The sequence below is a fragment of the Pocillopora damicornis genome, chromosome 7 (assembly GCF_964200805.1).
Source record: "Pocillopora damicornis chromosome 7, jaPocDami1.2, whole genome shotgun sequence".
Lineage (NCBI taxonomy): Eukaryota > Metazoa > Cnidaria > Anthozoa > Scleractinia > Pocilloporidae > Pocillopora > Pocillopora damicornis.
Genome location: NC_142676.1, coordinates 8,766,427 through 8,775,312, shown reverse-complemented (window position 1 = coordinate 8,775,312; position 8,886 = coordinate 8,766,427). Strand labels below are relative to the sequence as shown.

At 36.6% G+C, this 8,886-nt stretch overlaps 1 long non-coding RNA gene across 1 annotated transcript; it reads right to left on the bottom strand.

Annotated features, from left to right (window-relative positions):
- Positions 1-2,295: 2,295 nt before the first annotated feature.
- Positions 2,296-6,271, bottom strand: LOC113682621 (uncharacterized). The gene is made up of 2 exons (XR_003447292.2): positions 5,930-6,271; positions 2,296-2,788 (listed from the first exon to the last, which is right to left on the bottom strand). It is a non-coding gene; the product is annotated as an uncharacterized LOC113682621 (long non-coding RNA).
- Between the last annotated feature and the right edge of the window lie 2,615 nt (positions 6,272-8,886).

Here is an 8,886-nt window from a genome sequence, read left to right as displayed (position 1 = left end):
CGATACATCCTTCTTCTTGGCAAGAATATCTCGCTTTCTTGTTCTGTCTGTGACGGATTGGGTACAGTTCTCGCGATGACCCGCGTTCAGAGATGTGTGCACTTTGCTAGTAACCACCCGCGTCTACGATTAGTTTGCTGAGGGTTTCTAATGTGATGAGCCTAGTGAGACCCTGAGGAGCTCCAAACTGTACCAGTTGGTCTACGCTATAAACTTGTCGCAGTTCTAAAGTCAGAGGAAGGATCGCCCACCTCTATTTATGTGAGCGCCTCTACAGTACCAGCGTATCCCTAGCAATCATATGATATAAAGTTCATCTCAGTCACAAATCACCAGTACACAGTTCTATTAGGTTTACAGTCACCTTGCCACTAGGAAGACTAGCCACTAGCTTTGATTTCTTCTACCATCTTCAGATTCACCTCTCTCTCAACGTTACGTCTCCGATTTTTATGAGGAGAATACTGGCATTTACGAACCCGAAGGTCTGAATCTCACACCAAGTTGTACACGATATTTAAGGCATATCTTATATCATATATATTTTAATAATGTCAATCAACACGCAGCGTGTGACTTTAAAATCTCCTAAAATGAGCAATGATGATGATAAACAATCAAATTATGGACTTATGAATGTTTTGTGCCGTACAAAAGCCACATTTGCTGATTTTAGCAAATCTCCAAAGTAATAAACGACAGAATAAAGAAACGATACGATTTTCTCATCGATTTTTTGCCTACATGCATCTCTCTAAACGTAAAATTTTCCATTCCTACATAAAATCTTTTCACATTTTTTACCTGTCTTGATCAATCATCTTGAATAAAGAGCTGAAAAATGTAGGTTTATTTGGTCAAGTGACCGGAGAGAAACTTGTCACAGTCGCAGATTTTAAAAGGCATCCAAGACAAAAATACGGTAGTGCCCAACGATTTTTTTGATGATTTTCAGAGATGAAATGATAGGTTATAAAGGGGAATCAAGATTAGTGCTGTAGCTTTCTGGCAAGGGGAGATATTTGACCTCAAAGTTGTCAAATATTTGGATGAATCGAAAAGTCTAAAACCACACGGTCTTATCACCCCCCGGAAAAAACCAAAACAGAAACCAGTTTGTCTTTTTGAGTTTTGGAGTAGACCCTTTAAACTGGCAAAGTTTCATTGAAATCGGTGAGATGGCATGTAGCACGACTGCCTGGTGCTCTCATGGACACGGTCTTAAAACTAGGTCACCATTTGTACATCATTTTTTTCTTAAACATCGTCGATAGCGAGTGCAGCACCATCGTCAAGATTTCACTTTCCTTACGTCTTTCCCGTCTGAATGTTTTCACTGGCGACACCTATACTTATCCCAGCCGTGGCATTATTACTCGGTACTCGAAGATTTGATTCGTTTCCTGGTGCAGCCCAGTTATTTGCATTACTCATTATCCGTGAATTCGCATGACGAGTCTGCAGAGTTAATAAATAAATTAGAAAAGTAAATTTTTGTAACCACAGGGTCTGTTAGATACACTGGCATGAGCATTAGGCATGTGTAATGCGAATTGTGCGACGAAGCAAGGGCGTTGCACGGGGGGTCCTTTAGTCTCCCTCCCCCATCCCCCTTTGTAAACCTTTTTTTTTTTTTCAAAGTAAAACACGGCATGGAAGTCGACATTACAATCTGGTGGGCCTCCACCCCCCTTCTTTCAGCAATCATGTCTACGCCCCTACTTAGGAAGTATTACTTTTTATTATCACTTCGTAATTCGTGCGATAATTGTTTTTTTTGCGTGAAGTTTTACGTGGAATCTCGTCTCACCAGACAGCATAGATTCTTCTCAGTTTGAACTAAAATTTAACATTTTTCCGATCCATTTCGCAACGGCAAGTTCATGATCGTCCATGCTAGCAGCGCTTACAGTGTTCCAGATGCCCTGCAGTTTTGAAGTTTTGCAGTATCTTTTAATATTGCTCAGTCACCTTCTCTCTCCGACTGAGCGACGCACTGGTATTCTCTGGTTAACACATTATACATAGCGCTTTGTTTCATATTGTGATAATTTTGTATTGGCTTCAGTTTTAAGGTAAGGCTCTTTAATCACAGTGGCACCCAGAAAGGCTTCGTAGGCCTACTTCTCTACAGACTTTATAGCAGGAGACCCCCATTATTTAATTGGTCTAAAACACCTGGTGTAACTTATCCTTTTCGGAAGATAAAAGCGGTGAAGAAAAAGCACTTGTTCTTTTTCCTTGAATGAGAAATCATATTGGATTCTTCTCTATAAAACACTGCATGTTCTAACGCTTTATTCCAATTTTATTTCAGATAGTAAGAGAACAACCATCAAAGCAGACTCAACACTGTGAAATCTAGCTTATCGCTAGATATATAATGCCGCACATTTTTATTGCGGGCACCAAAAAATCTGATATACACTGAAATTCACACTGGTCTAGTTCCCCTTTTAAAATAAATGCTGATTTATTTGAACATCTTTCGCGTAACAGTAATATATCTAATTGAAATATTACAATAAAAAACCAAAATATAGTAATGTCATATTGTTTTAGAGTTTGTCAAGTTCTTTTAGATCAAAACTGAAGTCATAACGTATCCTCATCGCCTCTCTACCGCTGGTCCTAACAGGTTTTTATCGTTGGTACGTTTTTTTTCAATTGTTGGTAAATGATGGCTTCCTTCTTTTCGTTTATTTTCCACGGATATGGATTCAGTCTTTTGATGACAGAGCTTCTCGGCTAATTGGCAAAATTGCTTGAAGTCATCCTGTGCATTAGCCTTAAAAACAAGAAGACAGAGAGAAAAGGGTCATAAAAGTTAATGGCATTCACACAAAATTATACATGTGGTGACTTTGTTACGATGCCAACCCTCTAGAATATTTCTTTCAGCTTTAATACGAAAAAGAGCCTTTTTCTCCTTTAGAACATTGCATCGCTAAAGTATTTTCCAACGTATCCATTTATTTTGAAAAAAGAGTGAACCTATGTTCAGTTTTCAACGAGTTAAACCCTTTTGACCCCCAAGAGGCGAGCATCTAATATCTCCTTATAAAATCACCTCCTAATCATTCACACACCAGAATGTAGATTGGTTGTTAAACAAATTTTCTTTGTCAGCTGCTTAGAGAACAGTATGGAGAATATTCATGCTGATGTTAGGGCGTAAAAAGATTAAGAAAGACGATTGAGGCAACAACAAAGAGCAAAAAATAAACTTGTATGTTTAACACTATCACTCATTAAAAAAAAAAATTTTAAAGCGTGAAGCTACGTACCTTTGACCAAAAAAAAAAGAACGTCGTCGAAAAGTAAAAACAAACAAACAAACGATCAAACATGACCAAAAACAAACGAATTCGCAATTTGCTGCCGGAAGATTATCACCTGGTGTTCAAAAAGGAAATTGCGCACAACTGATGTTTTAACATAACTGAAACTAAATGGCCTTGTAAGAGTGGAGAAGGAGGAAAAACACTGGGCTATCTTAGATACCTTTTTACCTTTTATCTTTCATAGACAAACATTGAAATTCAAACCAACAGCGTATCGTGTAGTAATTACCACAGATTGCTTTGATTTTCAGTAAGAATATCAGAATTGCTTTTTGTGTTTGATGCGCTTATCAATTCTTAGTTACTTGGATTTTTATAAGTGAAATTTAGAAGTAAATAGAGAAATGGAGACAAACTGGAGCTTTTTACAAAAATAAACTGTCGTTAGGATGTTGAGTTAGACAAAATTTCTTGGTGGAAACCGGCCCTGAAGAATATAACGAGTATCTTCTTTAAACTCTTAGCAAAATATTAGTAAAATTGGTTATGAAACGCGATGAGAACACTTTGATTAACTTAACGTAAACTTTTACTTCACAGCAAGTACCTTTCCTATTGAATCTCGTTTTCCATGGCTAACGTTTGCTAAAAATGCCATCGTTGATGTTAAAAAAAGCAGAAGAAAAATTAAAGGCAAACATTTTGAATCCATGTTAGTGATCACCGCAAGAGAATTTTGGTATCAGCCAAACGCGATGACTGTATCGCTATGGAAGAAAACTAATTTGACCTTTCGTTGAGTTCTCCGCCAGTTTGGTGAGGGACTTCAGAGGATCAAAATGTGAAACTGTTAGACGAGGAATATGACTCGGTAGCGATTGATTGAATTGAATTTAAAAGGATCGCTTGAATCATCTGAGGTATTAAAATTCTTAATCCTTTTCAACAAGCTAATCCAATTCACACGCAAAACGAGAAAAGGATCATATCAAATGAAGGTTTCTTTCGGACCGAAACAACGCTCACTGAATCGCTGTTTATGGTACTTTCGTAATTTGTTCGCTTGAAAAAAAAATATCAAATTTATAGAGCATACTTCTGAGTAGAGCTATCAACATTAATGACGGTATGAAACAAATCTGTAAAAACCAGCGTAAGTCAAATACAGACAATGACAATCTTTCAACCTACACAAAAGCTAAGAAAACGCTAAGAATCTCTGTACCAGACAGGAGTAATATTACCTAATATAAATTGTTCGCATATTGAGTGAGTATCTATATGTTTTCTATGTTTTATACGATTCAATTAAAGACTTAAAGTATATGTATTAGAAAAAAAAGATGTGATCACTTCAAGATTGAAAAAACAAACAATCTAATTTAGACCGTGTCCAAATATAAAATTTTCTATTTTGATAAATTTGAACGCCACGTTATGAAGACAGATCTATCTAACCAAATAGCCGGTGAAGAAAAACAAACATATTTTGTTACAAATCATTAAGCTTTAAATCATTTTACAGAATCCTTAAACGAGTTACATTTCCTATAGTTCACAAATTAACGAAGATGATGGTTTAGCAGAATCACCTTTCGACAGTGATAAAGTGTTTCACTAAATGATGCGGCTACCTTGAGTAAACATGTCGCCGCAGCAAAGATTACGAAGTTATGTACTCCTAAATTGAAAACAATTTAGGATTGGACATTAAATTAAACCTAAATGCCAGTAAATACCTCTTGTAGAAAGCCGCGTTTACCATGCCGTATGCTTGGTAAAAATGCCATTGTTAACGATAAAAATAGGAAAAGTAAAATCAAACTAGGGAATTTTGTTGTCATGCTTAAGATACACTTGCCAACTAGATTGTGAATTGAAGCAGATTCACCATGTGTCGAACACAAACATTTACGACCCATTTTAAACCTTCTTTTCCCCTTCGCCGCAGGCGTTCCGAGTCTCACGCTGAGAAACGGGGGACTTTCCGATAAGGGAAAGTGTTTAATTTAATTACACGTGGATTGATGAAGTCAAAGGGGAGTTTCAACTCAGCCTCCGTAATGCTAAATACCATCTAACAGACACCTGCGTCTTAAGATTATCATATGAACGTTTAAAAAAGAGAGACTGAATTAATCGAATGAGTTATTACTTGGTAGCAAACAAGTTAAAGACGCCGATTTAATGAATTTAGTGGAAAGAGGACTGGAGTGTTTACATTCGCTCCAGGTTTTTTTTTTTTTTTTTTTTTTTTCCTATCCTTTCTCCTGTTCCGCTACTTAGACGTAAAGTAAATTTGAAGAATTACCATCCAATTTTCTTTAATAAACCTATATTAGCTCCAGTTCCTTATAATCCTGCTGAGTTTCGCTGACCTTAACCTGACTCTAACCCCATGTTCACTCATCGTAAATAACTTCCCGTAAGATTTATTTTAAGAAGAATTTAATCCTTCACATGATGTCGCTTTGTTTTCCTTCTAAACAAATAACGATGTTGTACCAAGTCTTTCGATTTGCAAGAATCAAATCCGATTAATGTACAAGGAAGGATGTAGGTGTATTAAAGCTGATTTCGAAGATGATTTACATCATGCATCAATATTACAATGGATTCAAAGAACGTTAATCTGTAATAGCTACCTTCTCCACCAAGTTGCGTTTGCCAAACCGGTAGCTCCCTAAATATGCCATGGCTGGAGATAAAAACAAAAGGAAGAAAACGAAGCTCAGGAATTTCGCTCCCATTTTGGTAAAATGAAGCCAACGCGATTTAACTTTCCAATCAGCAGATGCTTTCTCTATGTGACGAATTGAAACTAATTCAACTCTTTCTTAAAGCTTTTTGCCCAATCGCCGCAGGCTCTCGGAGTTCCGAAAAGGTATTTTTTCGATAAGCAACAGAGTTTAATTTCATCACCATTTCATCGCATTAAAGAAGCCGCTTGATTCATCTTCGTGTATCCGCCCACAGCACTAGATGCCTACCACTTCTTGTGAGATGATATTTCTGTTGCAACCCACCGACGGCGACATCAGCCACCTACGGCGTTAAGTCATGAATTAATAATACAGCTCACGGAAATCATGGAAAGTCTTCCTGAATGTATCGAAAAGAATCAAACATACCTAAATTTATTCGACCTCTTTTGATATCTCAACTGAAAATTGAATTGATGCTTTGTTATATTCATCCCCCACTTGTTGTATCTCCAAATAAAACTTCAATGTTTTATTTTTTTTATTCAAATGATTGTATAGGCTAAAATACAGGCATTCTTCCTTCCTGCGAAAATTACATTTTTGTTTAATTTTGATGCCTAAGGGTTTTCATGACAGCTGCTGCTAAACCACTTTTATTAAAGTTTCTTTTCCTGAGAGCTCAAGGTATTCTGACGGAAAAAATAAATTTTTAATACCAACGAGGCTGAATCAAATTCCCAATCAAAATAGCCGAATTCAACTCAAATCCGATGGATATGTGAAGAACGATCTTCATTGCATGGCTAGAGAGGTTTCTAACAACATAAATATTTCATTCAATATGTAAGACAATTTTTGTTGAGATAAATGGATTAACAAGAGTTTATCCTAACGCGTAATATGGTACACGGATTAGTCCTACGATCCAATTTCTTTTTTTTTTTTTTAGAAGTTCATGATTATAAAGCACGTTCCTCTTACGATGAGTTTCAAACCACTTGTTTGGACGTTTTGATGTTTCATAGAGGTTGAATTGGACAGTAAATGCTCCCAAATACAACAGGCAGATATGTTTAAAAAACTTTAAGCTAAGTAGGAAATGAAATTCTTTCTGTCTCTCAGTATAATCTTTCATTTGCATAAGATAATCTCAACCACCTTGAAAACGATTTATTTTTCTCCAGCAACATCCGATGTGGGTTTATGAAACTTTTTCCACAGTGCCGCCCTATCTCGCTTATTAACAATCATGCGTTCCAGATAAGCATATCTCTATCGAACAGAAGGCTAATTAGATACGATGATTATTGCACGGTGATTGTTCTTAGAGAGTGATATCTAATAAAGATACAATACATTATATAGAAAAAGTTTTTTTCTTTACTGTACGCACGCGTTACGAACCTATGCAAAACAAGTTCCCCCTCATTACTTTGTTGGTTTTTCCTGTTGATTGAATAATATGTGAAATTTTCTAGATGATATTTTCATATTTTCCAGAGTAAGCTGGCAAGGACGAACGGGAAACTTCGTATTTCAATGATTGCCCTCCTACCTTACACCTCAGTAAAAGGTCTGACTTATCTTGCAACACTTTGCTACCAGCACGACGTTTATAGATCTGCTTAGCATTTTCAATACCCTTGTCGGCTCGCCTAAAGGAATTATAAATCCTACCTGGAAATTAGCACAACGCGTTGAAATTACTCGGTCAACTTTGAACTTTATATATTCATGATCTTAAGACAGATACAACGGACTACATGTCAGAGAAATCAGTTTCTACCACCGAAGATAGAATATTAAAAGCGTCTGCTACAGTTCACCGCGCATGTGTTTATCGGAGCATCTGGATCATGATGCTAGTATCAATGTACACTCAAGCATGCTCTTCTTCTTTCTTAGCGCGGAGAGGAGGAAATTTTTTGTGCGTGTCTGAGTGTGATTTAGTTATTTCAAAGCTTGCAACTGTTCTCCAATTTTTCGTGGTCATTTACCGCAGAAAATTTTATTTCACCCTTTCACTCTTGGTATCCATCAGTCACTCTCCTTATTATTTCTTAAAACTTCCCTTCAATATTAGCGGCTTTTTTTTTTCATTAAACAATATCCCCTTGATGACATTTTCCTCTTATCATCACTTTCTTGTTTGCTTGGCAATGTACTGATCGTGGGAGTGAAAAGTTTCATGATCCAGTTGATGATCATGAAGTGATCCGATCTCAACCTAACTAACCGAAAAATTATTTTGAACTTTAATTAAACAAACTGAGAAGTGAAGAAAAGTAAAATCTTAAAGTTTAATCAGATTTTAAAGATTTTTTCTCACCTTTGTTCAAATTAAATCGTGCTTTTTGAAACAAATCCGCTTGTATTTCTGAACTTTATAAAATGACCGTTGTGTTTCTTCGTCAATATTCACAATAGAGAACTTTCACCGATATCACCCCCAAGTAGGGAAATTTACCCGAAAAGAATGGTTCGAATAGAATTTTTACTAGTTTTGTCTGTTCTTCTAATCTGTTCATTCAGTCCGGTGAAAGAAACAGCTGCATTTGCTGCGGGTTTGCGATATGGGAAAAGGACGCCTGACTCGTCCGCGTTCACAGAGAAAGGTGGCCCTAATGTACAACTGGAACGACAGATAGGTACATCATTTTATTTCATGTTCTAAAATGCCTTTAGATTGGTAACCAGGACTTGAGCATATCCGGGGGAAAAACCTCTTGCCACATTCTATATTCTTAAAAAAATGCTAAGAAATAGGTTTTGCCAGAAATTCCAGGGTCGTAAAAGCAACATTGCAGAAGATCATGTAATGTTATATTTTTATCACAACGATATCATGTATGGTTAAATTGGCGTCGAAGGATTCTGTGATCGGTGTGCCAGCTGAA